This window comes from Talpa europaea (genome assembly GCF_964194135.1).
Source record: "Talpa europaea genome assembly, chromosome: 8".
In the NCBI taxonomy this organism is placed as follows: Eukaryota; Metazoa; Chordata; class Mammalia; order Eulipotyphla; family Talpidae; genus Talpa; species Talpa europaea.
This window is the reverse complement of record NC_140075.1, coordinates 70421384-70448749: the sequence shown is the minus strand read 5'-3', so window position 1 is coordinate 70448749 and position 27366 is coordinate 70421384. Positions and strand designations below refer to the sequence as shown.

The 27366-nt window shown below is 37.8% G+C and overlaps 1 protein-coding gene across 12 annotated transcripts in view; it reads right to left on the bottom strand.

The window, feature by feature from the left end:
• NPAS3 (neuronal PAS domain protein 3) overlaps window positions 1–27366 on the bottom strand; it is a gene marked incomplete at both ends in the record, with an annotated part of 849875 nt that overhangs the window by 94383 nt on the left and 728126 nt on the right. The window lies entirely within an intron of this gene.

The following is a 27366-nucleotide window of genomic DNA, read 5'->3' as shown; positions in this document are numbered from 1 at the left end:
AATAGAAAGCTACTCTCCTCCCACATGCATTTTTGGCTGAACTCCCTCTTTCTTTATGTAGCCAAGATAATTCTGCCCCAGGGACAGCTATGGCTATGGAGTGGGGGCAGTAGCTGGATGACCAATACCACTTGCAATTTTGAGATAATTTGAAAGAGTATGACAATGACCATGAGATAGAGGACACCCTATCTGTAGGCCAATATTTGAAGGAAATGGGAAACAGTCCTTGTAAGCACTCTTTTTGTAAATTCTCTTGTGTTTATTCTTGTGTCACTCTAGAAGACTGAGTGGTCTATACTCTTCCCACCACACTTCAGTTTGTCTTGATTCTACTGTCTCCAATTTTTCTTCTCTTACCAGTTTTTAAGATCCTTGAAAGCAGGTTCCATTTCTTAAACAAAGCATCTGGTAGAGACCTTCTGCATACAAATTTCAGTTGAATAAAAGAATTAATGACCTCATCACATATTGTACTTCCTGGGTAGAGTGAGAGCAAGAACACTACAGGGACTCAACAAATGCTTGAGTGAATGAGTAGGTGCATTACTAGGCCTTTAAAGAGCTGCTACAAAATCTTCTTTGTCAAAATCAATGAGACAATGGCTGTGACTTTTTGGGAGTGCAGGTGTGTCTAAATACTTGAGACTGTGTCCAATTCTTACAAACTGGAACTATTATATTTCCCTAATTCTTCTGAAAAAATGAAAACAGTAGAGTGACATGAATGAACAGTCAGGTATCAAAAACTGGTTAGGCCTCCCCCGGTGGCGCAGGCGGTTGAGCGTAGTGCTGTGAAGCTGTCTGCAGCCCCTGCTGCGTGGGTTTGATCCTGGCTGGCCGGTGAGGGTCCCACATGGCGGGGCAGACCTCTCCTGCCTTGCCCGCTGCTCCCCTCAGCAGTGTATTTCGTCAGTCTGCCTGTTCTGTTCCCTACTCTGTCTCTGGTGAATCCTCTCACCCTCCCGTGGATCTGGCCTGTACCCCGGTTCTTGTATAAATAACGAAATAAAGAAATACATAAATCTTTAAAAAAAAAAAAACAAAAACGAAAATTGGTAAAGGATTCTACTGAAACAATGATTCTCACTCTCTGGTGGAATCATGTTCTACTTTGAGAATTTGAGCAAGCTCTTTCCCCCAGAAAAATGCGTGCGCATGAGGACACACACACACACACACACACACACACACACACATTCTTGCTTACAGTGTGCTTTAGGCATGGAATCCCCAGGTTAGTGATCTTTGCTTTAATAAAGACAGACTTTGAAGTTCAGGTTTAAATCATGAGATCAAAGTCAGGTAAAAATGTATTTCTCTGTGTTGCAGTTTTTTTATTTGTAAAATGGAAAGAGTACACGCCTAACCTTATCTGATTGTTTTGGAACAGAAATGAGCAAACATGATCATGTGTTTGAAAATACTTGTAAAGTGTAAAACACCATTTTCATGAAAGTATTCAGTGATTATGCTGTCTTGTATTGGGACAGGATTGGTATTGGAATCTTCCAGTCAGTTACTTCCATTCTCTTCCATTCACTGCCCTTTGTTTCACGGACTCCCCTCATATTCTTTGTTTAGATGGGTGCTTTCCCTACGAGTCCATAAACTCTATCAAGGATAGAAATGGAATTTTATTCATCTCTTTTGTCTCTTCTTCCTCCAGATCCTGGCATAGAGCTTTACATGTAATTGGCAATTAAATAACAGAAATATATTTTGGACAGTAGCTAAGTCTCCCACACTGGCTTATATATATGGTAGAATGAATTGCAGGGAGGTTCAAATACATAAGTGGATTGGTCAGACGGACCCCATTTCGATAAAATACAGTATTCAGAAGCACACTTGCTTTAAAAGTCCTGGATACAATCACCGTCTAGAGAAAGGATGATTTATTAAGTAGCTAAAACATTCGTACTGCTATAGGATAAGCTTTTCAGCTTTTACCTCCATTTGTGAGCAACTAAAAATCAAAGAACTAATAAAATCCAATCACCCAGAACTTCTTCCTGTAGACAGACTGAATTATAACTTTTTAATTTAGGCAGGTGAAGAATTATTACAGTAGGACTCTAGGGCAGGAATGTGTTAATAAAATCATCCTCTCTGCCTTTTCATTTAAAATAATCCCTTGAGCTGATTAAATGAAATATCACTTGTTTAATAACTGACAGAACATTATTTTTAAGCACAAATGTTTTGCATATCTTCACTTCCCATTTTTAATTCCAGGCACAGAAGGGTGGAGGCACTGACATCACACAGAGGGAGCCGAGCTCTGGGCTCGGATGCAGTTTGCCCTGTCATCGTGGCATCTATAATTTAGTGTGAAGCAGCGAGGTAGACAGAGCATTATCATTAGAAACCATTCTGAACAGGGATATAAAACACAGTCGCAATAACACTTGTCAGAAAGGTGACTCCAGTCAGAACTCATATCCACGAGTTTCAAGATAAATGCTGACACGGCAGCCATCCTACAAAGACTATTATTGCTTTTAAAAAAAACAAGCCAAACCCCCAAACAAAGCAAACCCATGAACCTTCCCCAGAGTGAACAAGTTAGTGTGAAGTTTGCATCTGGGGTGGCATAAACTTTCCATGATTTACAGCAAGCATAGAGCTTCTCCACTTGGATAAGGTATTTTATGATGCCACAGAGGAAGGATCCAATAGCATTTTGGGTTTAATGATGTTAAGCTATTTGGAATTCTTTCCCCCCTGTTATTTCGAATATATGAGCTGTGCCCCTAAAACAGGTCATTAGCTGTGCCGCGGACGGGTTCATCGCCTCACCCACAGGACTGCTCAGCTGGTGCTTGCATTTTCCCTGTCGTCTACATTTAGAAAAATCTCTTTGACTTGGTATTAGGCTATGATTTAATAACCCTGTTCTGCTGACTTCATAAGCTGTGAAACCTCAGAGAAAAATCCCAAATCTGAATTACAGTTCTAATTACTCCAGCTCAGGCAAAGGGTCTCAGCATTGAATGTTCTATTAGTGCCCATTTCACACTGAGCACTATTTGTTGCCAGAGGTCACAGGGCTGCATCCTGATTCGCTTTCTCCTTTTCCACCAATGCATCTGCTTTCCTGCCACCCTTTCTGTCTGCAAGACTGGAGCAGCTAGCTGCTTGGTGATTCTGTGCAAATAATTTTTCCTGCTCTCCCAGAACTTCATTGAGTGCACTTCAGTTTAGGAAAAATGTATGTATGGTAAAGGCAATTTACAATTTATCAGGGTTGTTCTCATTACAAAAGCACTCACTGTGATAGAAAAGTAAAATTAAAACAATTGTTTTCTTTTTAGTTGATTCTAACTAATGATATTTGTTTAAAGATATGTTATTGGTTATTCCAGAGTTTAAATGTTTAGTTATTTTCTAATTAAAAACATAAAAAGTTAAAACATGCAAGTGGTTAAAACATTATTTTAAAGTTCAAGTCACTTGAAATCAAACCTTCACCCCAACTCTGACCCCAAATTTCATTGATTCTCTCTCAGAGGTAGTTTCTTAGGTATCCCTAGTTTCTTACCTATCTCTGTAGAGATGTTTTATGCATTTCCGTTTGCAGTGACTCTCCTGGTATAAAAATATAGCAGCCTATGTAAGTTGTCCTGCCCACTGTCATTTTTGATTCTTTTTAAGATTTATTCTTATTTATTTAAGCATACAAGAACTTGGGTGTAGGCCAGAGGTGCAGGGGTGTGAGAGGATTCACTAGAGACAGAGTGGGGAGCAGAACAGGCGGATCTACTGAAACACACTGCTGAGGGGAGCAGTGAAGGGAGACAGGAGAGGTCTGCTGTGCCATATGGGTTAGCTCCCTAGCCGAGGATCGAACTCATGCCACAGTGGCTGGTGATAGATTGATAGTGCTGAGTCTTTAACCCCTGGGCCACCAGGGAGGCCCCATTTTTGATTCTTAATAGCTTAGAACCTCTTCTATATTTGAATATCTACATCTTCAACATTCTTTTTAATGCAGCATAGTACTTTAGTCTATGGGTACATCTTCATTTATATAATCAAATTCCTATATTGATTACAGATCAATTCTATTTTTGTAATAACAAAGTTGTAATGGATATTCTTGGGGTTTTTTTTCCCCTAAGGATTATTTTAAATAGGAAATTCTAATAAAAGATTTCAAGTTCCGGGCCTCCCTGATGGTGCAGGCAGTTGAGCGCCTCACTGTGGAGCTGTCCACAGCCTCTGCAGCGCAGGCTGGCCGGCGAGAATCCCACATAAAGCGGCAGACCTCTCCTGCCTTGCCTGCTGCTACCCTCAGCAGTGTATTTCATCAGTCTGCCTGTTCTGTTCCCCGCTCTGTCTCCAGTGAATGCTCTCACCCTCCCGCGCATCTGGTCTATACTCCGATTCTTGTATAAAAATAAATAAATCTTTAAAAAAAATTAAAGTTCCTTTTAAAAACTTATCCAATGGGGGAAATGAAGGCAGTTAAAGCTAATATTTAGCCAATTAAGGATGACTTTGAAAGCAAGATGGAAATGGACACTTAAAATGATGAGAAATGATTTTTTGAAGTTTTTTTAAAGTTTTATTTATGCATACAAGAACTGGGGTACAGGCCAGAGGTGCAGGGGGTGAGAGGACTCACCAGAGACAGAGTGGGGAGCAGAACAGGCAGACTGACTGAAATACACTCTGAGGGGAGCAGCAGGTGAAATAGGAGAGGTCTGCTGCACCTGTGGGGAGCTCCTCAGCCAGTGGATAGCATCACAGTGCTGTGCTTAACCCCTTGCACCACCAGGGAGGCCCCCAAAATTTTTAAAATGTGTTTTATCACCTTTTCAGAGTAAAATTCTTTCACAATGTTATTCCTGTAGTACCTATGAATACCTGCTGAAGGCTAAAGGACAGCAGCCTATTATGAGATCTGTCTCTTGAAGCAAGTTAAGCTTCAATGAATGAAATCACCAAGACTTTGTCTCCTATTTCTAAAGAGCACAGACAGTGCCCAATTTTGTGGCAAAAGCCACAGATTGCTCACTCATGTAATTAAGACTATTCCTTCTTTTTGTGCTATTTCCTAACCAAAAAAGGGAAATAAAAATTTAGCGTCTATCTTGTAGCAATTCTGGAAGTCATCCCTGTTATTTCTCTTGGCACCTTGTATTATTCTTTCTAGTTCTGTGATTGTGACTGAGTGATGACATATCTGACTTCTCATTTTCCTTCTTGGGCCCCACTAGTATCCTGACTCCTCCTGGGTAGCTCTGGCATGGGGTTTGTAGACAGTGGGAGACATGAGTTACACAATGAGTCTCTGTTCACTGAAAGTACAACAGAAAGAAGGCATTATTAAGCAGTGAGCATAAGAGTTCTTCCAGTGTGGCAAGTTCTTGTACTCATTACTATAATTGTACCCATTTGAGAGAGAGACTCATTGAGGAGAAAACCCATATGTCTAACTGTCCTGCTTATGCTCAGTCGAGAACTATACATAATTATTTAACAAATGCATTAAATCTATGTTTCAAGGAAAAAAAATAGAACATAATCCTACTTTTTTGAGACATGTGGGCATGTGGTTGAAAGTGAGCAGGACTGTTGTCCAATGGCCATGGAAGCAGGTTTACATAGATGACAATGATGACTCAGTGATGTGACCACATGTCAGGATACCCCGCAGTGATGATGAGAAACCTCAGTTTGAACATTTAGAATTCTCCCCAGTTCTAAAACTGGAGAACTTCAGACCCAGAACAGCAGTAGCTGGCTTCATAAACATAAAATGGAAGAAAGACAAGGCTTTGTAAAGCCCAGAAAAGACCCATCACTGAATGTATCATTAGAAGAGACACATGGGCTGTAAGCACATAAATTTGCAGAGAAAATAGCCCCTAGGAGAGTAACTTGGTATTCCAAGTTGATTTGGATAACTCAGAAGTAGGCAATGCTTTTGTTGCGCATGTTCAGCAGATTCTAGAAGCAAGGGTAACTTCTCAACTTCTCTTCCCTGAACAAATCATCATGAAGTCATATATATTATATATGAAACAAAAGCAATAAACAAAACATACTGAATTTTCTTGCTAGCAACGCAGAGTTTGGGCTCCCAGCAAATGTATTTTCCTTCCTTGGCAGAAAACTAAATTACATACAGATTAAGTTAGGTGGAGGAATGAATTTCATCAAAACTGTGTTGGATAATTTAACTTGGATGTTGAAGTCAACAGCAGCTGCTATTGATATGATATGAGTGTGAAAAAAATCCAAAAGACCATTGTTCACCTATAAAAACAAGAAAAGCATAAGAAAAACCCCAAAGACTTGTGCTACGCTCTTTACTGAATATTCCTTAACTGAGCTGTTTAAAACACTTCCAGTTTTTGAAAGCACTTTCTTATCTATTATGTCTTTGATGTCCTCAACAGCCCTGTGAATAAATACTAGTTTCATTTTGCAGGTGAGGAAGGTGGCTCAAAGTGTTTTATAGTATATGCTTAATGTGAGCCAGCTGGTAAAAACAGAATCAGGAGTGAAGTGGGGTTTTCTCACTCCTGGTATTGGATTCTTTCCTTTGTATCATTACTGTCTCCTTAAAGGACTTCATTTACTGGGCACATAGTAGGTGTTGACAAGTGCTGCATAAATTAACAAATTAATAGTACATGTTAGATAATCATGAGGAATAGGGATGAAACACTTGGGGAGCTATAAGAAAAAAGTACTAATTGGAGTGAGATGAAAAGTTATCATTGCTAATAGCAACTCATTTTGGTATTCTCCTTTAATCTTGAATTGAGGTAAAGGTTTCTGAAAGGATGGTTAGGACACCCAGTTCATATTTCCTAAATAAAAAAAAAGATAAGAAAGTAGTGTTTCTTCTTTGAGAGGAATATAGTTAACTTCTCAGCCATAATCTTATGGAAGCCATTTTTTTTAACAACATGGGGTTCACCCTATGTTAAGTACGTCTGTCTTGAGAAGGAAAAGTGCACAATTAAAACTATGCAGGCTTGAATCTTTGCTTTAATCATCAGCTACAGTTTTAGGTCATTTTTAAAGTATAAAAAGTGATTGTGTGGCAATCAATTGCTTTTATTTGTTCTTTCTTTTTTTGTCTTTCTCACTTACATAGAACTATAAAACAAATTATAGCTACCCTATAGCTCTCATAAGTCAGAATAATTTAGTTTCAATAGACTTGGTGATACTGTTTAAACCTTGAAAGTTAATAAACATGGATTTGTAGAATTAAAAATATTGAACTATTGGAGAGCTACCAACTCACAAAATTAAAGTTTTATAACCCAAAGTCGAAGACTGTATTCCACAGTTTAAATATTTCATATCTGACATTTTCCAACTCGACAATGTGAAGTCTGATTTTGATTTTTCAATCCAATATAAGTTTGGGAGTTTAATTCAAAATCAAGATAAAACCATTTCTGAGACTATCTTCTCTGTCTGTTGTTGCCTTCTTACTATGCAGCATAATTTATTTATTTATTTATTTTTTGCTTTGGGGAGGAAACTTTTCTAGCTAATGGTGTTGTATCTATATCAGACAGTACTCTGGATAGAAATTAACCTGTGGACAGGCATTGCTAAAGGGCATAAACCTTGAAAGTCAGTTTCTAATGTGGTTATGTGGCTAGCTAGTATATGACCGGACTTACCTAGAAGTTATATTCAAAGAAAAATATATGTAATGTATCTAAATATGACTATTATGACTATTATTTTAATACTGTAAACTACTATGAAAGCTCCCCAGAAGTGACTGTCTGGATCACTGGAATTAAGGAGTTGTAAAGTTGGGTCATATGGTTCTGTGGGGTCTTCCTTGAAGAATCTCAAGGTCTAGGCAGCAACTTTTCATGCCATGGAGGTATTTCTGGTTGTTGGGCAAGCAGATGAAGTGATGGGGTAGTTGTATGGTTCTTTGCTACTCCAACTCAGCAGCCAGGCAATTTTTTCCTTTGCAAGGGCTTCAGAATTGATTAAAGCCATCATGTACATTGCAAAAAGGAATTTACCAAAAAGTAGACACAGAGAAAGAAATGATCTGGAAAGGCCACCAGGGTCCATGTAGAAAGGCACTGAAAGATGTAAAGGGATTTCTCATTTAGTTGATCTTGCTCTTTGAGAGTGTGTGATGGAAGCATATGCTTTGACTGTAAGGAAATTGGATGAATCAATGCAGCTTAATGTTCAAGGTGGTTATGTGGACAGAAATAAAGATCTCCGCATGAACACTAGTTCCACTTTTGTGAGGGTTTTTAGATGTGACTGAAGAATGAGCTGTGTATAAAATGAAGGGCAGGCCTATCTCTGAGGACACTGAGAAGTAAATGACAGCAGAGTCTTGACATTCTTACCCAGAATAGGAATGGGAAGATCCCTCTTACTAGCAGTCTCACCCGGAGAAGAAACATTAAACTGAAGTTCTTGCCTAAGTTTTTTTTTCAGCAAATTTAAAAACTTTGGGGGGAGGGCTTTTTTGACTGTAGTTTAATTAAGACCGACAGAACACTAACTCCAATTCAGCCAGGATCTCCTTAGATCCATTTTGTTGTCAAATTCACTTTCTGAGTAAATGGAAAGCCTAACACATATCATTTCTTAGATAATGTTTTAATATCCTACATCGAATAAAACTTTTTTTTTTTAATCAAGTTGCAATGGTAGCACAGAACTCCACAAGGGGCTGGGGGTTGCAGATGGCTGCATTACTCTAAATGTTCAAGCTTGACTGACCCATTTCATCAGCACTGTCAGAGCCTTGCACTGATACATGTTGACAACATTTAATCTTAAAAAATTGAAAGAAATGAATTAATATGCAAATTTCATCAGCTTTGTAATAAAAATGTCCTTGAAAAAAAACAGTGAACATGACCCCTGAGGAATTGTGTGAATTATCCCAGCTCAATTCTTTAAGTTAGTCAGAGGTACGCGGGTCCGCAAGGAAATCAGTGCAGATTTGACTTGGAAATAATTATGATGAAGAACAAAACACAAGCAGGTTGAATAAATGTAACAACTTGGGAAAAAGTCTTAGTCCTGTTTGTTATTCACTTTGAATTAACAGGATTAGGTTTGGTTTTTGAAAATAAAGGAACACCACCGTGTAATTTCAACACCTAAGTAATGTGAAAACAATATTTTTTAACTATCAATTTTAGTGCATATTAAAAATCAGGTCTTGGGGGGGTAATAGAGTGCAGCTCTTTGGCCAATAATAGTATTGTCGGAAAACTCAGACTATGGTTTGTATGACTTCTGCATTGATCATTTTGACAAAAATATATGGTCAATTCATTTCTAATACAAATGAGGTTGACTGATGTTTGCTGATACTGTGGTGACCAGTTTCTTCACTGCATTTACCAAATTGATGGGATCATGTGAGCATAATCTCTAGATGAGAGTCTGATTTAAAATAGTCTCCCCATGGGTGTGTGGAAGCTCTATGTTGAACCACATTCTCAGGAGAGGAAAACAGCCACCTAGGGGTAGACACGGGACTTCAGCCCTTTACCCTCAGTTCTGGACCCAGCTAGCTATAGGAGTGAAAATGGGGGTTGGTTATTACAACGGAATATTTCTAAATTCAACTAATTTAATGTCCCAGAGGGGAAACATGTTACAAAGGAATATCAACCTTTAAGCAAAACAACCAACCAAAAAACTGATACCAATAGCAGCTGAAGGAAAGCAGGGTTTGAAGATGGACACAATCTCCTTTCCCATGTAAATTCTCATTAATTTAAAAAGATGTGTACATAGAAAAGGAAAGGAGGGGCTTACACTTCAATCCTTTGCATCTTTGTGCCACAGGCTAGAACTGTTCAGTCCCTCACTTCACACAATGAATCCTCCAAGCTGTGGTGTCTGAGAGGAATTCACTTTGCCACTGGTTCCATTGTTATTCTGGGTAGTGCTGTTTTTGCCAAGGTGAAGGTGATAAAAATTAAAGCTCTTTTTAAGATAGACATGTGCTTGCAATGCTTGATTAAAAAATAAAATCATACCAAAAAACCTGACTCTCACATAAAGACCCCAAATAAGGTTGTGAGCAACCTGAAAAACTTCACCTCATGCTCCTTTGGAGGCTTCAGAATCCTCTAACTTTCCTGATTTCATAATATCCTTGGGAGACCACGGCACGACGACATAGACTTTGCCGAACCAAATTAATCTCGTCTGTAAGCTTTTGTGGTTCTCTACAAAAGGCTTTTAAGTTTCTCCTTTTTTTCTTAATCTACCATCAGTAAAATCCTACTTTTATAGTGCCCTTTGCACCTGCTTGCATAAAATGAATAACCCAACAGTTTAATTATGCACTATTCTATCAGTTGGGAAATGATATAAAGTTGCAGATAGAAAAAAGAATAAAAACCACTTTTGGTATCCAAAATTAATATGTGTCAAGCTCTGGATAAATCTTAATCTTTTTGAAACATTTTTCTAAAATAGATGTTCTTTTATCACCTGGCACATCAAGACCCATTGGAGGGAGGGAATAAAAAAAAAAAAAGGCGTTTGGTTAACATGCTGCAGAACAGCACTCTCTTTTCCCCCTCACTTCAGGCTGTTCTTGAAAGATCTGAACAGTTGTATAATAATGAAAAATGGGCAATACTTGTGGGGCATTGCCTGCGCTCACATACCTCCGCCCACGCATTCATCATTCTGCAGGTATTGTCAGTGAAAGTTTAATTGCATAAACACTCTGTAACTGTCCTGTCATATTTCTTGTCAGTCTGGATTCCCTCTCCGGGCTCACTATCTCACAAAACTATAATTGAATTGCTACCAAATCACAAGAGTCCCCCCCCTCCAAATAAAATCTTTATGAATAGAATTTGTTTCCTATCAGCAGATTTGACAAATTGTGGCAGAGGAAGGGCCTTGGTGATAATTTTTGAGTTTATTCTCAATCTAGTTATTTGCTGAATGCTCTTATCTTTTTTTTTTCCTAAATTTTTCAAAGCCCCAGTGGGGGGTTGGGGGAGCATCAAACATCCCTAAGGGGCTCTATGGTGATAATTCTGCAGGACCCAAGGAAGTCAGTAGAAAAACGGGAATATTATCTTTGCTCTCCTGTGAAAGGGTACCATTGGCAAATGAAAGACATACAAATTAATTCAGAATTAAATTGGGAATCTGTCAAAGCTAAAATCTCACCAAACTATGTGAATTCTTAGTTATGAGGTATTAAGAACCCAATTTAGTCAAGTGTTTATTCCATTAAACTCTCACTTCGTTTCTCCTTGCTCCAAACATTCCAGTGATCATTACTCATGTATAAGCTCTGAGCAACCAGATTCTTTGATGGAGTTTTAGGACCATGAACAAATGAAAATTAATCAAAGGCATGACATGCAATTTACTAAATATGTGATCATGAAATTTTAATGCATTTATAACACTGTCAAGATATTAATATTTTTTAAAAACAAATAATACAGAATGTTTCTGATGTGGAATGGGGATTGTTTTTGTCTAGTCTTTTGTTTCATTTTACATTCTTGTAAACCGTATCCCCACCCCCAGTTTCACAAAGATGAACTCTCAGCAGATAACCTAATACCTACCATTCTTTTATAATTCTATTGGTGATGTGGGCATGAAATATGGCTCCTGTTGAATAACTCTTAAATAGGACTGGGCTTCACCCAGATTGACAACTGTCTGATTGTTTATGTTTTTTAAATGTGCTTATCAAAACCGCGTAGGATTGATGGGTGTTTTTAGATGAAGTTATGTTTTTGCAACAGACTTAATTTAGGACTAAGGTTAAGGCTTAGGATAAATGAGTGCATTAGATGATTAAAGAACATTTGTCTTGTGGGACATTTAAGTCATTTATTTATGACACTTAAAAACAAGCTAAGAAAGAAAGCACCACGGATGTAACGAATCGGTTTTATACAAATGTTAAACTAAAACTAATGACTTTTTTAATGGAACGCTAAGATATGTCAGTTTACTAAATATCCAGAGGCAGAATCATATGTGCAGTGGAGTAAAACATGATGGAAAAGTACTGGAATTTGTTTTAAATCCCGCAATGCTAAGTATATGTGTGTGTATACCCATGTCTACCTTCTTCCAAAAGTTTTTTTCTAAATTGCTATTGTTCTTTTATTTGAGAAATGGGTCTTCTGCTTCTCTAAAATGTTCTCTTTTATTGTAAATTGTAGGAGAAGATTTTCTGATGGTATAGGAATTTGGACTATCGTGCTGTACTGGGCATGATAAAATACCTTGTCAGGGGCGACTGGATGGCTCAGGGGATTGGTAATGGGATATATAGAGCCTTTCACCCATAGGTCATTGGCTTGAATTCTGTCCAGGATGGCTGTGACTAAAAGTCATTAACATCTCATGACTGCTTGGTGGCCTATATGAAATGAGTTTCTTAATTTATTTCTTGAAGTCCAGTATAGTAACTATGTCCAGGGCATCTCTTTTGTAGACGTATTCCACAAGACCTACATTCATTTCAGTTCTCAAGATTACTGACGATTGGAAGCCCTCCTACACAAATTAATTCATTTTAAGTTCAAACCAATAGTTGAGTATTTCCCATGCTGTTCTTCAACACAGATCAGAAGGGCACACGAAAGCTGATTTGGTAGTAAAAAGCCTTAGGTTGTGGAGACCTAACATCCAATTCTGTATCGTTTAAAGTTAGTCTCTTGTGGACCATAACCCATGTTGTGGCTGTGGTCACATCATATGTGCTCTATGTGCTAGCTCAATCACTAGGTTGTATGTGCAACACATTTTAATAGGTCATGCTATAAGTTGCAAACCCTTGGAGACCAACACTAAGTTCTGTCCCATAATGGAACTGGGCAGCCTCCAAGTGAGCCTTCAAAAAGGGGAAGTCACAGGCATATCTTGGTGTTCAAAATCTAGAAACAGTGGAAAGAACCTCTGAGAATAAGAATTACGTCCTTCTATCATAATTTAAGAAAACTGAGTACACAAAAAAATGTGATTCTACAAAACAAACCTAGACATTATAGAGGTTCGAGGAAGGTAAATGATAGATTTTTTCCAAAGGAGTCTTTCTTCTTAAATGGGGTCTATTTTGGAAAGATGTGTGGATGTATGTCTGTGTGTGTTTTCAGAAACACATCTTTTGTGTACCGTGATCCATGTAGAATCTTTGTCAGACAGTTGGAACATGATGTCAATGAAGCCTAAATTTAAGTCTTTGGGGCACCAAAGTTAACTTCATGTCTCCTATCTCCTGTCCAGCCTTTACAAAATGAATAACTTGGGTAATAAGAGAATGCTTAGGTCAAAAGAATGAGAAATAATGATAATGTTCACTATATAATTATATGGTGTTCCATACCATGGTCTAAGTTTTTAGATGTTAACTCACAATGCTCTTACCAGGGATGTTAATACACTAATTCATTGGTAGTTAAAACCAACAGGTGATGAGTCTTACCCAATTCTCCATCTAAACCACAGTGCTAGGATTTTCTAATGAGGAAACTGAGGCATATATATGTTAATTTACCTGCATGAGGTCACATTTCTAGTAAGTGGCAGTCAGGAGGTAGTTGAAAGACCCCACACATTTATATATTTGCATCTGCTAATACTAATTGCCTACAGAGTATACACTACAATTTTGGTTAGGACCATCATCTTCATATGCTGTCAACTTCCAGTTACTACAGTAACCTAAAAGTACATCACACTGCAGATTTTTAAAATAAGAAATAAATAATGCAATTAAATTAGGGTGGTACAAACCAGAGCACAAAGCCTAGTAACTGATGATTACCACCACACTGTTTTCCTGCCCCCCCCCACCCCCACTCTGCCACAGGCTGTTGAATTTACAACCAATGGTCATTTGTTGGCATTTTACTCAGTGGAGGCGAGCAATGCAGAGAGTTCTGGGTATCTGTGATCATATCCTTACACCAAAATCTATGGGTGTATTGCAAGAGTAGAGCAGAGTCTTCTGTGTTCTACCTATGTAAGGAAAGAATAAAGTGGACAGGGTGAAAGAGGAATGTTGACTCTGCCAAGCAAAACCAGGGCTGCTCTAAAAAGTCTGAAACTTGGAGCTGACAGGTCTTGTTTTAAAACTTTTCATGTAATTATTAGATTCATCTAGGAATTCACTTTTAGGAAAGGTTAAAAGGCACACCAAGGACTGATGAGAGACAACTGGGAGAGCCTCCAGAGGAACTGGGTAATTTAACTTCTGAGCTGAGTGAGGTGTGACCCTGCTCGTATGGAGGGGAGGCATGACACTGCGTGAGTGGGAAAAAAAGGCCCTGTGCTTAATCCCATGTTCCGGAGGTGTTAGTAGGAGTTTTTCCTCTAAAAAAGTTTCCTCTACTCAAATAAATTACTGGCTAAGAGAATAAATGTATTTATTCATCCATTAGGAAAGATGAAATGTTTCCATTTACAGCAAAATGGAAAGTTTAAGGGAATTATGTGTAGCAAAACAAGTCAGAATGACAAAGATAAACATTGGCTGTTTTATACAGTGGACTGTTTGACAAAGCAAAGCTCTTATGAAAACTAGTGGATGCTAATAAAGAAACTGAGGTTTCTGAGGGTGGTGGGGAAAAGTAAGATACACAGATGTGCTGATTACATGGATTTCAAATCTTCAAGTTAGTGTTCATTGTTAACATCATAAGACTGTGTGCTGTGAAGTACTCTGCTCTGTAACTCAGGGTACTTGCTTTCAGAGAAAATTATTATGAAGAATGTGTTTTTGGAAGTGCTAGCTTAGGAGCTATGTCAGCTGTGCATTTTAGGAAGCAGAGTAGACGAACTGATCCAGCAGAAATTGACATAAAGATGTACCTCCTGTTTAGGTGGTAGAGACCTCTGTCATCTTTCAACAGAAAGTCTTTAGGTTCTTTTTTTTTTTAAATAAATTTTATTTTTATATTCCCCATACAATTGCAATCCCCTTATTTTGACCTCAATCCCTCCCCTCCCCGCCCCCCACCACCCATAGAGTGTCTCTGGTTCATAGTTGTTTGTTGATTTTGATTTTCACTTTCTTATAGTTATGCATTTTCCTGGTCCCTTATTTAAGTTTTCTAGATTCCTGCTATGAGTGAGACCATCCGGTATTTTTCTTTTTCTTTCTGGCTTATTTCGCTGAGCATGATTCCTTCCAGGTTCTTTTTTTTTTTTTTTTTTTTAAAGATCTATTTATTTATACAAGAACTAGGGCAGGGGTCAGAGGCGCAGGAGGGTAAGAGGATTCACCAGAGACAGCAGGGAGCAGAACAGGCAGACAGACCAAAATATACTGCTGAGGGGAGCAACGGGTGTGACAGGTCTGCCAGGCCATGTGGGAATCTCCCTGACTGGCTGGGAATCAAACCTGCGCTGCAAAGGCTGTGGACAGCTTCACAGTGCAGCGCTCAACCCACTGCACCACCGGGGAGGCCCTTTAGGTTCATTTTGACCAGTCCTATAGCCCGGGATCTAAAACTTAATTTTGCCTATGCACATATCACATAGAAATGAATGAGAGGAATGTTTTACATATCTAGACCACTGGACTTGTATTATATTTTTGCTTGTATATTACTTTTGTGAAATGGAAAGTGTTTGTCTAAATGTTGGTTAAATTTTCAATTTATTTTTATATTAGCTTTCAAATCAGTTTCAATCTCTTTTTAACTAAGAGTAATGGGTGAATTAATAGATACTTTTGATCATTCTCCAACTTCAACTCTTGTTCTGCTTAATAGAGAGATGGCCAGAGAGTAGAGTTTTAATTCTTTATGAGTCATCAACTTTACCATTCCTCTTACTAATGTTTATGAGGAATAGACACAACCTGACAGGTGAGAGGTAGATTGACATTTTACCAAAGGCACATGATATACTTTAATAAGCTGTAAGAAATAGCTTTGAACCCTAAGGGAATTTATATTTAATATTTCATGATCAACAGCATATGTAACTTTGTAATTTTCAATTTTTTCCAGATTTTATTACCAATTGATAAAAAGGTGAGAGTAGACAGATGGTGTCATCAATCCTAATCATGTAAAGGCTTCAGACTTGCATAATTTGTAGAGTAATAATTATTAGTGTCTATTAGTGTCTGGCTGAACACTGACCACAAGGAGTTTTTTTCACCTTTTTCTTTTTATTCAGTTCAAATCATCATTTCTCCTTTTGCAAGGCCATTCTATATGTAATTCTTCTTAAAGTCTACATACTCACTTCTGGATTAAAGAAATGTCCTCTTGAATGGTTCCTTTTGCTTCCAGTCTGTTCTAGTTAACCCACCCCCACATTCTTGCAATAGTAAAGAATCAGGCTTTCAGCTCAATGAGCACAAGTTACTTGCAGACAGTGATCAGCATACTATCCAGAAGACTATTTTAACAGTCAGAACAACCCGGAAACAATGGAGAACACCTTATCCCCCAAATCTGGTAGTGCCAGGTAGGGGTTAAACATTGCTTTTATTTTTATTAGTTACTTATTGAGTTAACATTGGTTTACATCACTGTAGGTGATTCAGAGGAATAGGTTTACTCCTCCTCAGCTGTGCATCACCACACCCCACCCACTCCAGAGCACCCTAATACCATGGGTTCCCTCCTCATGTTGCTTCTCCTGTGCTAAAAAAATCTTTTTAATCGCAGAATAGTATTCCATCCTGTATATGTACCAGCTCTTCTGAATACAGTCATTGGGCACTTAGGTTGTTTTTATAACCTGGCTATATAAATAGTGCTGCAATGAATATAGAAGTGCACATATCTCTCCAAATTAGTTTTTGCATTCTTTGTGTAAATGCCAAGAAGTAGAATTGCTGGATCATATGGTATATCAATTTTTAATATTTTGAGAAACCGCTATACAATTTTCAATTGTTCTCTCTCTTTCCCCTTCTCCCCCATATTTATATGGCCATTCTCACTGGAGTGAGGTGTTATAGTAGTTTTGATTTCCATCTCCCTGATGATAAATGATGCTAAACATTTTTTCATTTGCCTGTAGGTCAATTGTATGTCTTTGGAGAAGTGTCTATTTAGCTCCTCTGTTCATTTCTTGATTGGGTTCTTTGTTCCTTTTATTGAGTTGTATTGTTGTTTGTAGATGTTGAACATTAGGCCCTTGTTGGACATATGATGTGCAAGTATTTTCACCCATTCAGTAGGGTGTCTTTTAGTTTCAACAATAGTTTCTTTCACTATGCTGGAGCTTTTTAGTTTTTTTTAATCCCTTTGTTTATTTTTGCTTTTATTTTCCTTGCTTTTGGAGTTGAGATCCAAAGCAATCCCTAAGGCCAATGTTGCAGAGTATTTCCCTGTTTTATTCTATGTATTTAATATATTCTGGTCATTATCCAAGTATTTAATCCATTTTGAGTTCAGGTTTATGTATGGTGTGAGAGTGGCCTAGTTTTGTGTTTCCAAATGTGGCTTGGTGCCTTTGTCATAAATCAATTGTCCATATAAATGTGGGTATATTTATGGGCTCTAAATTTAATTCCATTGATCCATGTGTCTATATTTATTCTAGTACCACAGTGTTTTGAATACTATGGCCTTGTAATATAGTTTGAAGTCTGGGAATATGAAATCTCCATTCCCCTTCTTTTTTTGTAAAAATCATTTTGACTATTTGGTGTCATTTGTGGTTCCATATAAATTTCAAAAATGTGTTCTGTATTTCTTTGAAGTCCACTGCAATTTTCATACAGATTTTAGCTTTAGGTAAGATGGATATTTTAACTATGTTACTTCTTCCATGAGACTGGAATATCTTTCCATTTTCTTGTGTCTTCTGTTTCTTTTAGCAATGGCTTGTAGTTTTCAGAGTAGGTGTTTCATTTCCTTTGCTAAGTTTATTCCTAAACTTTTTGATACTAAAGTAAATGAGATTGTTTTCTTGGTTTCTTTTTCTTGCTTCATATAGGAATGCAACAGGATTTTTTATGTTGATTTTGTAGCCTGCCACTTTATTGATTTGCTTAAACAACAATTTGAGATGGATGTTGAGAAATAGCTTAGTGACATGGTCTGGTCTTAGACTGCTTGGGTTCAAATTATATTTTGTATATGGAGAATCTATAGGATTTTTACAGGCTTAAAAAATTTCTTTGTTCCTTCAGCTCTGAAATGAGGGAAATAATGGCACCTTGTTCATAGCATTTGTGAGAAATGAATGATGAAATGCATATAATGGACTTAGCACAGTGTTTGCCACTTTGTTGTCATTCAGTGAATATTACTAATTATGTTGTAAAAAGGATCCCGGAGTCCATGGTTAGTTGTACAACATCCTCAAGGAAGAATCCTTCCAAATTAAAAAAAAAATTGTATTTATAAATGATAAAATAATGTTTGCATTGAGTCACTGCTCTATTTATTTATTTAATTTTTTTGGCTTTCCATTTTATTTTTATTTATTTTTTAATCACTGCTCTATTTAATGAGTTACAGTCAGAATTTTACCACACCAATCTCTGACTGTTCCCCTGGCACTCCAGTTATGACTCCATCCTAGAAACATGAACCTTTGCTTCTATGAGGAAGTCAGGACTCCTTCCTTCCTCCCACATGCAGTGTCATCACACTCACTGAGCTATGTGGGACAACTCCTTTGGAAGATCGTCTCTACCTCTTTGCTCTCAGGTTGGTTTGCATGCAGTGCCTGCAAGTCACCCTTCTTCATCAAAGCCACCCCCAGTCACTGAGTCCTTCCTTGATTTCTTATACCGCTTGTGTTTATATGTCATAATTGAGCATAGTAGCACTATGCTGTTTTCTCTATTTGTTGACAGTGTATATATCTTTAACCCCTCGCATTTGCCCTAAGGACTTGGTGAAGAGCTCACAACAAGAGACTTCGCCTGAATTCAAATATTTGGTTCATTATATCCTCTGATGTGAGGCCAGTCACTTGCCATTTCTAATTTTGATGTAGGGTCATTTTGAGAAAGAAATCACTTAAAACATGCCCACCCTCATAACTGGGACAAATTGATAAAACACCAAAGTCATTCATGAATGTCATTATTAATGTTATTAGAGAACTTGCAACAAGGTTTATCTGGAGTTGAAAAAACTGAAAGAGTCAATACAGCTTTCTAAAGTTAGCCTTTCCTGAATTTCATTTCATGAAATCAGCCTACTTTATGTAGAAGGAAGTTCCCATTAGGAGCATGCCCACAGAGCCAGAAAGATCAAAAGTCAAAGGAACAGAAGAAGACTCCTGTGAACCTATCGTGCAATAGGTATCAGTCAGACTCTAATGAACAACCAACAAAACAATCCTTGACATAGTGCATCAAAGTCATGGTCTATGTATGTCTGGGAAGTCAAGGGAATTTGCTCTCAATGAAGTAATGTTCCTGGGCTGCTATTTTCAAACCTGAGTCATAGCACGGACAAGGTTGCTAGCGTAGTGACTTGTCATATAATGACACCCGACTCATATATAGCAGGGTCCTGGTCCTCATCCTTTTGCACTGCACTAAACACCTGTCTCCTAGAAGGGAAGGAACGTCATCTTTGTTTTCAAAGTGCTTTTAATAATGTATAACATATGGCCGATATTCAATTAATGGTTGTTGAATAGTCTAACAATCGCTATTATCAAGGGGCCTGGATCTTGAATGAGTATTCACTATATCATAGCAACGAGAAAAAAGACAGTTTCTTCCCTCTTCTTCAACTAGTCTTGTCAACTTACAGAAGTGTAATACTTCTTATGGGTTCCAAGAAACCACCATTGTCTCATGAACAGATACCTCCAGGAGGGTATAACCACCTGGCATTCTCTTTTTCCATCTCATCTCTGTGTTGGGAGACTGGTTCTGAAAGGAAAAACTTGACAGAGTAGAGGCCAAATGCAGAGATAACTTTGATTTGGCTCCTGGCTAAAAAGGCAAGAAGGGGTTGGGGACCAAAGGATGTGTGTGTAAGTCCAACGAAATATATGCATCAGGGAATAGTAATGTTTTTCTCTGGACTTCAGATCCCCTTGGAGAAATTTTCTCTGATTTGATTGCTACCAGAGTTCTATCTTCTTTTTCCATCTAGTTCCTAGGTTTCCCACTTATTCCACCCTTAATTTTGTACCCTTTAATCTTGGCTACTAAACTAACCTTTGTGGTTTGGGGTAAGCCATTTAGAATTTCCATCATTTCCCCCTCATCTATAAAATAAGGATAACACACTGACCTGCCTCTGAGGGATAGGGTGTGAATTAACTCCTGTAATTAGCAGTTTCTGTGTTCTGCGTACACCAAGCAGGATGTGAATGCTAACCATTATCACAGTGGCCTGAGTATGCTTGCTTTCAAGCTATACTCTGGAATAACTGCTTGGCAAAGAGCTGACAACTGGAAGTTGCAAACTTTACACAGAAGCAATATTTCCAGTATTTTCCCCAAGCAATCATGAGTAAATTGCTCACTAGGGGTGGAAATGGTTTCCAGCCAGTTCTGCCTCTTCTGATCTGTGCACCCTGCAAAGCTCAGTCAATGCCAGGTAACTGATCCTTCGTAAGTCCGCTGTTGAGTACAGACGAAGAATTCAGAATGGTATAATTTGGACAGGGATGAAATTTCTGTGCACTGGTATGTGTTAAAAGCAAATAACTTGTGTTTTCTTCAAAGCAAAAGTTACAGAAATAGAATCTATAATTTTTAATTATCCAAATATAGCTACATCATTTTTAAAATGGGAAGAACAGGTCACCCATTAACAACTTGTCCTCAGGTTTTATTTTAGTAACTTTGAAATGCACCCCCTTATCACCATAGGTAAAGGGAAGTCAAAATTATGACCTAGAAAGCTACATAAAACACCCGTTAAAAATAATGGGTTTAAAAATTGGTTTTCTAAACCTTCAATAGAAGGTTTAGGGAAAAAAAATGCTACATACAAACTAAGTGATCCTATTGTGTATTTTGATAAGAGGTCTGTGCTTCTGTTATTGAAAAACTGACTGCTACCCTATATATGGCACTGTATTAATTTCTATAAAGCTACACTTTTTTGAGTTGCAAGTACTATGATCAAAAATTTTGGGTGGAAAGTGGCAGAACGGCCTGCAGAACTATGCTGAGATCCAGCATCTTTCTGGGAACAAAAGGGAGGCTGCCCTTCACTAGCTAAGGAAGTCACCCACATGGATTTCATGGGTCAGAGTGTCAAGACCTAAAGAAGATCCTGTGCTAGAGCAGCAAATTCCAGTAGCTGGCTGGAAGGGTGGAGCTCAGGTTCTGGACCAGCAGATTTTACCATCTCTTTAGTTCCCTCAGGCAAGACCCTAGAAGGATAGTGTTGCTTTTTAAATGTTCTTAGGGCACACAGACAAGCACTCACAAATTAAGGTAATAAGTGTGCTAACACTTGCATGCCAGAAGAGCTGTGGAAACGATTTATTCTCCTCTGTGGCAGTTCCGTGTGTTCTTGTTTAGTTTAGCAGGAGATAAAGGAGACATTTTAAAATAGCCTACTTTCTGGTGAAAAAATGGTATAGAATGAAGGTAGCTTTTCTGAGGTAAATGAAACATTCTGAATTTGGCAAGGCACTGTGATCTCTGTAAAAGTGCTGGCTGGTTTGGGGAGTGTATGTATCATCTTCATCCAGGAGTGGCAAAAGAAAATTTCTATTTCACTGTAAGGTAACAATGACCTAGTTAAGGAAAACAAATCATTTTCAACCTATACTTTCTGGGTGAAAGACTGAGCTTATGCCTAGTTGACCTCTTTGGGTTATGAAACAATTAGTTGTTGTTAGGCTGCTGTTTACCTATTAGATTTGACACATACACTTGCACGTGGGTTTTCACAGGAGTCAAGCCAGTTTGGGGTAATTGTGAACTTTTCTGGATCATTACTACGCTAGAGTAGAGGTACATTTCATATTCAATCCATCAGAGATATCCATGGTGCATTATCTGATGGATTTATCTTTGCTTATATTGTATGAATATGGAAAGGAATTAAATGTGTTTACAGTTTGATAAACATTCAACATAAATTATACATTTTAATTTCATTTATTAGTTGGGGACTATGGAAAGCAGGAGTTTCATTGCATACAAACTGTTATTCAGATTGAAGGATTAGCAGTTTCCTGAAAAGGTAGACTAATTGTAAGAACAGAATTTATTTCTTAACTGAGACGCTACATGGTTTATATTCTGAGTTTTAGAAAGGCAAAATTATAGAACAGCTTATTGTAGTGACTATAGTTTGTATTTTACACTTCCCAGGATCCAACAATGTCATCAGAAATAAATCTAATGCTAATAAGCTTCCTGTAATGTGACACCGTCTATGAATGCTGTAGTCACCACACAAATTATCAAGCTCTATTTATGTTAAAAGTACTTGGTCTGATCTTTTAGCATTAGCAATCCAAGCTGTCTCAATGATACTATCTTACCCCATAATGAATGACTCCAAAAATGTGAGAGTAATGGTGATAACATGATTCCAGAAAGTTGCCACTCTATATGTAGAAATATATTGGCAATAAAAACCAGTCACTGTGTGCCTTTCCCCAGTAGGGGATCTCTCACTTTTCTTTGATTTTTAAAGGCTTCAGATCAATAACTGGAGTGACATTATTAACAGCTCCCTCAACACCTTGGCCGGCGCTAATATTAAATCCATTACACCTTCTGTTTGACATTTGCAGTACAGCAGAAAGTGCTGTAGATACAGTCACATTGTCTGGGGACTGGGGTTGGATGTGGGGTTAGTAAGATGGTTCCTTTGCCTGACTTAAAAATTCAGTTCATTGATAGGCAATTGGAGCTACTGCTCCCCCCCCCACCAAAAAAAAAAAAGGGTTCACCCCACGTCTCCAAACAATCCTACACTAGATGGTAAGTAATTCATCTATAAAGTACAGGTGTATCTGACATCTGAGCAGTGTTTGAAAGAAAATATTCATCTGATCCTCAGATAAATTTTTGCATTCTTTATTGTTACTCCTAAACATTTGTTCCTCTAATTATATCACTTATTGTAAAAATTGTCTAATGAATTCAGAGGAATTGAGTTTCTGCAGCATCAGGAGCTGATCAGATTTACCATAGCACAGAAGCATAAGTAGAAAATGCAGATTATTTTCATTCAGGCAAGTATTCAACTGCTACAATTTTGTTTGCCTTTAATATATTCAGGAAATAGAGTAGGTGTAATAGTATAAAGATCATACTACTGCACTATTTTACTCCCCCTACCCCCCGAAATAGCCTAGAACTGCCTGAAACTTTAGCTAAAACACAATAACCTGTATTTTACAAAACCAATGGTTAGCCATGCAGCTGTGGTTATTCTTCCCCCAAAGTACTGTCTCATATATTTTGCTAAATTGTCTAAATCCTGGTGCGGTATTGATTTTTCCCTCTATGAGCTTGCACCCATTCAGTAAGCTACAAGTACCTCTTGTCTTGGCTGAATTCCCTCCAAAGAAGGACCCAAGTATGTTACTCCTGACAGTGGTCCTACAACTGGGAACTGATTGTTAGCCAGTGAGAAACATGACAGGGGAAGTTATCTGTGGGGTGAAGTGAAAAAGCAGGTTACCAGAAATATGTACGACTTTGTTTTAGTTCAACTCCACTATATATTATATGAACCTGTTTTTCTTTTGGCTATCAGGATGCTGACTGGCCTCTTTTGTTTTCTGTATTCTCAGAATTTTTCACAATGAACAAGAATTAATATTATGATAAACAGGGAAAAAAAGTCAATCTGGTTTAGTAAGAGGGAGAAGGGAGGAAAACACAATAATGTTATGACCTAACCTAGGAGTACTACTCTTGGCTTTCAAAATATGGAGATTGTAAAGTTGCTCTAGGAGGTGTCTTTAAAAGAGCTGCTTTTCTGTTTTTTTTTCAAACATTTAAAAGATGCAGCACAGGAAGTTATTAAGAGAAGAGGGATAGCACTCATAATCCCAAGATTACAGAATCATTGTTAATGAAAAGATACAGCAGATCTACAAAAAGCAAACCACCCAAATGTCATGTTACAGAGATTCTGAGCTCCCCATGTTGCAGGAACCTGGAGAGCACAGAGCCATCTCTCTTGCAAAATGTTTGGGTCGATCCCTAAATAGGCACTCACGAACTTCCTAACTTTTTAAAGAAGGCTATCCATTTATTTTTCTTATGCTTGCCTTAAGATTTCTCTAAAAGAAACATCATATTTACTAAACTATTAATAAACATGCATACGTACAAGGTATTTATTTATTTGGATTTGCAGTCCAGTCAACAGATTTTTTTTCTCCTCATTATCTTGAGACTAGTTCAAGACAGGACAATCACTGAGCTGGCAATTCAAAGAAATAGAATTCCTATTATGGTGCAGTATCACTGCCTCGTAGGCTGGTTTAGTCACTTATTTCCTTTTATTATAATGCCAAATGTTATTTAGATTTCAGTCATTTAGTAATGCTACACTGAACACATCAGGGCTTCTGAAAATTCCATACCTACCAGTCCCTTCATTTTCATAATAACCCCATATTGATATCCTTTTTCCAACCAAGTTACACGACTATTTAAAAACGAATCTGTGTTTTATCAGAGTTTAAAAGATTATAATGCAGTGAACAACAGTCTTCAAAAATGTTCCTTCGTGTTATTAAGAATTAGAAAATCTCGTTAAAATTCTTTCAGCTTTTAAGAAACATAAGCAGCTTTGGGATGTAGTGCCTGACACGAACTTTTAAAGTAATTCCCTTGGAGCAATGATCTGCATTAGTGAAGATATTTAGTTATAGGTATCACCCTACACTGCGTTTCAGTATTTGAGCAGTCAATCTAATTGCCTTTTTTAAGTCTATGACTGAAAAGGACCCACACTACAGACTTGCAAAGCAAAGACAGTTTAACATTCTTTAATGGTAAGAGAGACACTCTCCATCAAGGAACAGAAACTCTTAGGCTATGATAGCTAATGAGTCCCAGCTGATAAGGTATGTAGAAAGCAGAGTTTTCCATTTTACTAGCCAGGATGGCTCAAGGAAGGCTGGGAGGCAGGGGACAGAAACCCAAGTAAACTTTCAATCACAATGTTAAATGTCAAAGCAACTTTAAAGGAGAGAACAGTGGTAACAGTTAAAGGAAATATGTGCCCTTCTAATATGCAGAATTAATTCTAAGTGAGAGCGGAGTTGTAACAGTGTACCCAGGCTTGTTTTACATCTACTGGTGCTTCATATTAGGCGTGGAATTCAAGAGCATTTTTAGATTAAATCTTAAACCAGCCTGCTTGACTCTAGTTTAGGATATCCTAGCAGAATTGTCTGTGGCTATTTTTTTCTCCTGATCAAAGTATTTTCCAAGTGACAAGTCTTAACACGTGTTTGGGGAGACATCACACTCAATAAGCATCAACAGTAGATGTGCCTGCCAGGAGGACCTAATTCAACTGGGGGCTACATTAACATGAGTGTACAGCCTAAACTGAGCAAGGTGACAGTCCCTCTGTTTGGGCTATTCAGAACACTTGTAGAGAGCTGCACTCACTTCTCAGAACCATTTTTAAAGGGTCACCCACCAGCTGAAGCACAGGCAGAGGACAGTGATGAAGGACTTAGGAACATGCTATTGAATAAAAGTTGTAGACTCAGGACTGTTTGATCTGGGAGGATCTGGTGTTCTGACTTCCCAGACTTGAGTGGTTATGATGGGGAAGGAAGGGTAAATCTGAGTTGTGGTCCCAGAGGGGACACCTTGGATCAGTGGGGAGGAGTGGCAGCCAAGTCCAGCGTGGCTCTGTGTTAGGAACGATTTCCTGTTACAGCTGCTTCCTGGTGGAGGGGGAAGTCCTGAAAATTTGTGAGCTGCCTTTCAGGGTCAGGTTCCAGCAGAGACTGGAAAGTTCGCTGGTTGGTTTTGCCACAGAGAGCTGGCTGCCTAGGTTGGATGACAGGATTGTTGAAGATCCTTCTAAACTTGAGATTCAGAAAAACAAAATCCACTATTCCAAGGACTCAGCTTATGCAAAGTTTCTTGAACACCCTAAGCATTTAAGAGTCATGAGTAACCCTGGGTCCCTATTCCAAGTTCTGAGTAAAACAGTAGAAAATGATTTTCATGTGCTGCTTCTCAAATAGGCTCAGATAGGAACATTCCAATGACTAAAATGCAGCTGCAATTATCTCACTGACATACCTATTCAGTAAAGCCAGTGAGCTACGGTATAAGAATATGTGGCTTCTGCCCTGAACAAAATTATTTTCATTTTTAAATGGCAAGGAGTAGTCTTAAATACTCTGTTTTCTCATGCATGGGGCTCACCAGTGCTACAGAATAATGCCCTGTAGGCTACAGTTAAGAGAAATCAAGAAACATGGATTGATTTTAGATGGAATTAAAATACTTCCAAGAGAGGCAAATTCTTTTTTTCTTCTGTGTGGGCAAACATACTGTGATTACTTCTAGGCAGGCCAAAGAAAAGCATTTTCTTGAAAGTAGGGAGAGTTATTTTAATATTAATCTTAAGATAGATTAATATTATCCATTTTCCTTTCCAGAGAATGTTTTTGTCTTGCAAGTCTATTTTAAAACAACACATCAAGTAAAGTACAAGCATCTTTAAAGAGCGCAAAAATAATTTCCCAAGTAAGCAAATAAAACTTTGCACTTCAAATCAGGCCTTGATTCATTAAAAATCTTAAACTTCTCATGAGAAAAATTAACATTTAAACCACTACTGCTTGGCCAAGCACTCCACCACACAAGAATATGAAATATCTCCTCTAAAAAAGTACAAAAAGGACAAAACCACAAATGTGGAACTTCAATTAATTTAAAGCCCCAATCAGCAAAGAATAAATCCTTCGCAGATCTAATTACCAGCGCTCTCGGAAGACCCAGGCCGACCAGCCAATCTTCCCCGTGTTTGAACAGCTTGATGAACTAGGGGACTGATGGATATCAAGTCATTTTGTTTAATTTATAAATGGATTTTCCCCTAATACTTAAATTATCATCAGTACAACACAATGAAAATGGGAACATTCTGAATGCAAAGTCTATAAGAGTCCTGGAAGGAATCCCAATGAGGAATGTCACCTCTGTTCATTCCTCTATACAATTGATCTAATTAAATACTGTGGGTGGAAAGGCAGTTTAAAATGTAGCCATTTCTGTTTTCTTTTTAGCCTTAATTTATCTGTTCACATCTTTCAAGTACCTTCTGATGCTTAAAAAAAAAAAAAAAAAGAAACTAAGATTTCTACAAGTCCCTAATACTTTTAATTCTCCACAAGCTAATATTCAAAAAGTCTCTGCTACATAAAAGTCTGCTATAGAAGTCTGCTATATAAAAGTCTCTGATTAATAAATAAATGCATTACATT